Here is a 7,317-nt window from a genome sequence, read left to right on the forward strand (position 1 = left end):
AAACTGGGCTCATCCTTAGAGGGCGGCTCAGCACCAGGGCCTGTCCTGCCTGACTCCGGCCTCTTTAGTATACACCTAAGACTACATTTTGAGAGGCAGAAAACTCGGCCTTTTCCCTCTTCCAAAAGGTTTCTTCAACTATGCCTTGTTATGTGATCTTAGAAACCAGCTTACTTGGGTGCTTATTTGAGTGTTCAAAAAGCTAAGACAGTTGGTGGCCCATAATGCCCAGAATAGTTGACATCTTCTTAAGCTCAGTACTGAGGACAGCGTATTAACTACTTATCCATTGCTGCCTCAGGTCACGGGACAAGTCAAGAGAAGAAATTTTACTTTGATTCATCGTTAAAGAGAGACTTGAATCCATCACTACAAGGGGAATGCACGGGCAGCTCTTCACCTGACCATTGTCCAGGAAGCAGAGTTCAGGACTAGAGCCACAAGAGGATATAAATTTCACGGGCCTGCCCCTGGTGGCCCATCTAGTCTAGCATCTCCTCAGGAGTCTACAGCCTTCAAAGCAGCCCCCACAAACTGGGGAATCAAGTGTTTAAAACATGAGAACTAAGAATGCCATTGAGATTCAGAGCAAAACAGACAAAAGACTAAGCCCAGGAAAACGATTAAGGCTTGAGAATTGTGTGTGAGAACAGCATCCAAGTCAGGAGGCCTGCAAAGCTGCTTTGTAGCCATACACAAGTGACTGGCAACTGCTGACAAGCCACCACAGACAGGATCAAGAGCATGAGTTACTCCAGGCTTTGGGCTTTGGGAGGCAGCATTTATGGGGGAGGGGGTGTGTGGTGAGGGTTAGGGGAAGGGTTCCCTGTTCTACATCAGTTGATCATGTCAACCACGGTCATGGTGCTGAAGGACCTGCTAAATCTGGCCTTGTTCCTGCCTTGGCAGGCTGCCAGGCATAGCCAGGATGATGGAGGGGTGTTTTTACAAGTGTCAAACCCCAGGAACATTGTCTTCATCCTGTCTGATAAAGCCCAGAGTCCGACAAGCATCAGGGAAAAACACAGGTTCTAGTTCCATTCCAACCCCTGCAGGCCTGCTCACTAAAAACTTCTGACAATGTCAACTTAATAGTTGTAATTTCTCAGCCTTTATGTTTGAGAAACCATTCAGGGATGTAGTTTTCACTTTGAGTAGTTTTTTTTTTTTTTATTCCCAGATTTCCTTTCCTCAAGCAGCGTGAGAAAGAAAAGCAAGGTACAAGCAGCTAGAAGCCAGACACCAAGAAAGAGGTGATGGCTGCTCCATCAAGGGAAACAGGGGGTTACTGTGGGCTCCTGGTGGTGGCCTGGAGGGCTAACACTGAAGTCAGGGACAAGGGCATTGTGATCTGTAAGTGACTCCTGCCTCCATGGGGAGGGAGGGACAGAGAATGTGGTGGTATTCCTCATGCACCCAATTATGGTGCTTATCTTCCACTGGTCAGGAACTCACGAATCAAATGCAAAATAGGGGCATGCACATCGTGAAGTTTCTTTGGAAAAAATTCAGGAAGTTGGTTCATTTGGGGACATTATTAACAAATAAGAGCAGGTAAATTTTACAGAATTTAAAACATTGAAGCAAATTAGATATTTTCCTGTGCAATAAGTTTAAAGGAAAAAAAAAGACTTAAAAAAATCAGCTATGTTCCTAGCACTTAAATTCAACTTTGTGGTTTAGTTTTGGATTTTGAGATAGGGTTTCACTATTGTGGTGGTTTGAATAAAAATGGCCCCCATAGACGCACAGAGTTGAATGTTTGGTCCTCAGGGAGTGGGAGTACTAGGAGGTGTGGCCTTGTTGGAGTGGGTGTGGCTTTTTAGAGGACCTGTGTCAATGGGGATGCACTTTGAGGTTTCAGATACTCAAGGCAAGCCCATTGTCTCTCTCTTCCTGCTGCCGGCCAATCAAGATGTAGAACTCTGGGCTCCTTCTCCAGCACCATGTCTGCCTGCATGCCACCATCCACCCCACTGTGATGACAACAGACTAAACCTCTAAACATAAGCCAACTCCAAGTGAGTGCTTTCCATTATGAGAGTTGCCATGGTCATGGTGTCTTTTCACAGCAACAGAACTTTGACTAAGACAACATATAACCTATGCTGGCCTTGAACTCACAATAATTGTCCTCCCTCAGCCTCCCCAGTGCTGGGGTTACAAGGCTTGGTCACTCACTATATCTGGCTGCAGCTTAAACAGTCAACACTCTGCTTTACTTAATTGATATGAGAACATGATGTTTTCTTTAATAAGTAATAGATTCCTTTTTAATGCTTTTATTTTACTTTATTTTGCTTATATTCAGATACATAAATTATAAAGTAGAGCAAATGAAATACACTAAACATTACAAAAAAAAAACCTAAAGCAAGTAAGCAACAACCGAATAATTGATCGCCCCCTCTGACGTCATCACCTCTGTTTTCAGAGAAACCTGAAGCAAGTGAGGACCCTTTTGAAAAAGATCCAAAAGGTACCACATAAAAATATATAATGCCTTTTTGAAGTTTGAATCAGTTTGTGGGATTCAGGACTTGGCAACATGCCGTGTGGAACAGGAGGTCTGGACTTGAGGGGACATAACCGAAGCCAGCACGCAAGCCGCGGAACCACAAGAGGAGGGGCATGACCCGGCTCAGTAAGAAAGCAAATGGTCTGCCTGCCTTCAAGGAATCCTCTGCCAGCTGGAGCTCAGTTGTGAGCACCCGATCTCATTAGCAATTCCTCGGGCCCAGACACAAGGCTCGCTTGCTACAGTGCACTTTTACAATTCTGTACCAGACTGACTGACTAGTCCATGTTTTTTTTTAAACTGAGTTGAGAGAGGACTCGGCCGCTGCCTTTGAGCAACGAGGCCACGTTTTCCATTTGCCTCAAAGCAACTAAACATTTTTGCTGCATTACCAAGGCCACTTTCATTTATCACTTTGTTTTAAAGAACTGCACCATCCAAAAATAACACAAAATTACTCATTCTGTTGGAGGGTATTGCAGCCTTACATAAGTCATTGTAATCTTCCACTGATTTGGCCAGGCTGAGCCCAGAACCAGCCTTCTACATTCTAGCCGGCACCAATGGAAGCTGCTTGATTTTCAAAGCAAACTATAAGTTCTGTTTCTGTTTTGAAACAGGGCCTCATGTGACCCAGGTTACCCTTAAACTCAATAAGTAGCCAAAGATCACCTACTTCTGATCCTTCTGTCTCTACCTCCCCAGTGGGTTACCGCCTTTGCCTGCACACTCGGTGTTTTGGGTTTCGTATTTGTCTTTTGTTTTGTGTCTTAACCACTAGGGCCTAAAAGAATGTTTGACCAGCCAGAGAGAAGCTGTACAACTGCGTTCTACATCCCTCCCTTGTCTCGTTGTCTATAATAGTATAGAGATAGCTTTGTCCTAAGCCATCTTCCTCCCAGTTTTCCTGATGCCATCTTAAGAAATTATGACTCTGCTTTTCCAAATGTTGAGCTTAATATTGAATCACATTTTTTAAGTATCTAAAGAACTTGGGGGTAGGGGGTGCTGGGGAAATGGCTCAGGGAGTAAGAGCACTGACTGCTCTTCCAAAGGTCCTGAGTTCAAATCCCAGCAACCACGTGGTGGCTCACAACCACCAGTAATGAGATCTGACATCCTCTTCTGGTGTGTCTGAAGACAGCTACAGTGTACTTGTACTTATTTATAATAAATAAATTTTTGGACCAAAGTGAGCAGAGGTCCTAAATTCAATACCCATCAGCCACATGAAGGCTCATAACCATCTGTACAGCTACAGTGTACTCATATCCATAAAGTAAAAAAATAAATCTTTAAGAAAATATTTTTTTAAAAAAAGAACATTGGGACTAAGTTCTTTATAAGAGGAGACACTTTAAAAGTAATTTTTTTTTTTTTTGAGAAATACAAACCAAGCCGGTATCCCGAAGTTTTGCTGAGATTGTCTGTGACTTGACATCTCCCTCCTGCCTTGGCCTTCCATTGCCTTGGTGCGCACAAGACAGCCTCATGGCGGTCTGTCTTGAGAATCACCATAATGGAATATACATGAGGACCAGGCAGAGAAATGCACAGTCTTATTAAATTTCAGCATTCCCACTTCCTTTTGTGTTTCTCATTATCCCTCTAGTCTCTTTGTGGAGAGGAAGAAGTCTCCATGTCTTAAATGTACCCTCTCCCCCGAGGTCAGCAGGACCTAGCCGGGGGTCAGTCATTACTGAAGCCTGCAGTGTTCTCCACTTTTGTTGACTTTCTATTTAAGAGGAGACCTTTGGGAGAATCTTGCAATGAAATTCTGCTAAGAGGAAAAGTCTAGCAGTTAGTGGCATTATTAAATGCCCCCAATTAAACCACAGAATCTGCCATCCACAACCCTTGTCCCCTGGGAGCTCAGAGAGCTCTGAGGTTTTACTGTTTTAATCCTCACATTCCATGCGAGAAGGACGGGATCCGGGATCAGACCGCTTTAAATCAGCGCTTCTCAGATAGTTTTTATTCACAACCCCTTTCTACCTGGGAAATTTTTAAGTGACCCTGCATACACAGGTATCTAAAGTAGGCATGAAAATCAAACATACAACAATGATAAGCAGTAACTTTATTTTAAAACAATTCTTGAATATATATATATATATATAACTTTACCATTTATTAAAAATTAAGGCAAATTTACATACTAATGAGATGAATGCACTTGTTTATTTATATGCAAAAAATGAAATCTTAGCTGAACATTTGTTTGATACTACAAGACACAGAGCATCTCTAACATTTCTCTGAATTGATTAATATTTTGATTTCATAATCATCAACACAAAGAATGTCACATCACATAGATATATAGCACAAAACTAGAGAAGTATGTTTTAGGCTGTTTCCACTTCACAAATTGTTAGAAATTCTGTTCTAATCCCAAGCCAAAATTCATTTAACACTCTCATAGATTAAATTCAAGTCAGTGATCCAGGCAACACTTTTGTCTTTCTTTGTTGCTTGGTTTTGTTTTATTTGCTTGTTGTGGATACTGAATAAAATTCATTATTTACTTATTATTTTCTAATTTCACATATTTACATAGTATATGTAGATCATATACACTCCCCACAAGCCCCTCCAATCCCTCACCCAACTCCTTCACAACTCCTATCAACTTCCCTCCAACTCGTCCCAGACCCCACTTCCACAACTCCCCCACAACCTTTATGAATTTTCATTTTTATTTCTTGCTAAGAACCCACTGAGTCCAATTAGTGTTTTCCATATGTACATGGGTATAGGGCCACCCATGGGAACACAAGAAATATACCATAAGTCAATTTTTTTCAAGGACAGAGACAAACCACAGTTTTAAAAATCAAGCATTCTTTAAAAGAAAAAAAAAAAAAAAAGCCGGGCGTGGTAGTGCACGCCTTTAATCCCAGCACTCGGGAGGCAGAGGCAGGTGGATTTTTGAGTTCGAGGCCAGCCTGGTCTACAAAGTGAGTTCCAGGACAGCCAGGGCTATACAGAGAAACCCTGTCTCAAAACACACACACACACAGCAAAAACAAAAACAAAAACAAAACAAAAAAAACCCAAAAAACAAAAATCAAGCATTCTAATAGAATACAGTCCAAAGATATACTAACTTGATATTTAAATGCTGAAAAATAGTAGAAAACATTAAAAGTCTTTGTTTCTATAAGAGAAGACAACTTTTTATCTGTAGTAAAAAGACCATAATTTATAGCACAGGGTAGCCTAGAATTCAGGTTGAGCTATTTATTCCAGGTTGGCCCTGCTGGTGTGGCAGCATGTACAATGTGAATATTGTGTGTTTCCAAGCAACCGAAGCTGCCGTGAAGTCGCACAAGCAACGTGGGCGGGGAATGCACAGACACCTTTGCTTGATTACGTGTTGGATTTTTTTACTTCTTTTTGGTCATGGACATTCAGAAAAATGTTGGTAGTGTTTTATGACATTACCAATATTCAATTGTGCAGCCCCGTAGGGATCACACACCACAGCTTAAAGAGCTGGGTCTAAATGACGCTCCTGTATGGTTGCAGCGGTGTTGGTAATCCCCAGTTTCCCATGCAGGGGTCAAGGTGGAGCTTCTGTAAGGTTCGAGGGAACCTGGTTAGGGTATGAAGGCTCTGGTGGCAATGAACCGAGTCATCTACTGTGAGGAAAGCAGGAAGGAACATGGGAACAAGCAAGTGAACCCCCAAATGAGCACTTGGCCCAGCGCACACCTTAATCCAAAGCACATTTCCCCTACCTTTCCGCTGACACATCTCTCTGGCAGCCTTCACTTTCAAGACCTAATCTGCTTATCAATGTAGACTCATCTCCCTGAAGCTGCCAAGAAAAATCTGGGTCAGTGGAGTTTACGGTTGCAGGAGTGGTCAGACCAGGATGTGAGCAATAATGAGTATACTCTTTAGCTTTTGGCTAGAGTGATCAGGGATATTCTTAACAGAAGAGGTATAAAGGCAGAGCAAACCCGAACCATCTCTTTCTTCCCTTTTGGCATCCATATTCCTTCTGAAAGTGAGAAATCTACAGACACACACACACACACACACTCACAGGCACATGAAAATTGGGGGACCTTCTCCCAGGCCCTTATGAGGTCCCCAACTTCCTTTGTTCAGTCTACTTTAGAGAAATAATTTTCTAAATCATTTAAGGAATTTGCACATCTCTTAGGGGGTCTTTGTCCTAGAAAGAAGCAAAGAATACAACTAATATTTTTGGATGGGGAATTTGCAAGTCAGGAGGAGGAGGAGGCATTGCAGTCAGAACAGATCCCCACCCTACAGATAACTGTTGTCCCCACTCGGAATGCAGAGAAATTGCTGAGAGGAACATGGAGGAGTCCTGGATTCTTGGAGGTCTCACCAGCGATGGAGTTTGGAAACTTTGCCTCCTTAGTTGTTAGTATGTGTTGCAGTAGAAGCATAGGAGGAAGAAGCCACCATATCTAGTCATAGCACAGTCACCAGGCTGTGAGAACTCAAGCAGGGCTCAGGTAATAAAACACACCAAAAAAGCTGAAGCAAGCAGGCTGCTGCCTGAGCAGGGCCAGAGCAGTTCCTACAAGTGTGACAAAAGGGAGGATCTGGCCATTGATGTTGTCATGTGTCATTCTAATCTTCCTGAAATGCTCTTAGTCTATACAGTTCATCCTATGTCCTGATGTTTTCCAGGTGATTCATAATCTAATGCCATTGGCTTCAACACAGACTTACAGGTAATAAGATCAAATGTAAACTGTGAACACCTAGGTACTTGGAGGAATGCAACTCGGGCTTCTAGGTCTGTCACTAGACCT

The 7,317-nt window shown here is 42.6% G+C and overlaps 1 long non-coding RNA gene across 1 annotated transcript in view; it reads left to right on the forward strand.

Moving 5' to 3' along the window:
- The window catches only part of Gm40056, a 77,647-nt gene extending 76,560 nt beyond the window's left edge, over window positions 1-1,087 (forward strand). Inside the window, exon 6 of the long non-coding RNA XR_003954487.1 lies at window positions 302-1,087. This is a non-coding gene — a long non-coding RNA (predicted gene, 40056). The remainder of the gene's footprint in view (window positions 1-301) is intronic.
- Window positions 1,088-7,317: the final 6,230 nt, after the last annotated feature.

This window comes from Mus musculus, chromosome 3, assembly GCF_000001635.26.
Source record: "Mus musculus strain C57BL/6J chromosome 3, GRCm38.p6 C57BL/6J".
In the NCBI taxonomy this organism is placed as follows: domain Eukaryota; kingdom Metazoa; phylum Chordata; class Mammalia; order Rodentia; family Muridae; genus Mus; species Mus musculus.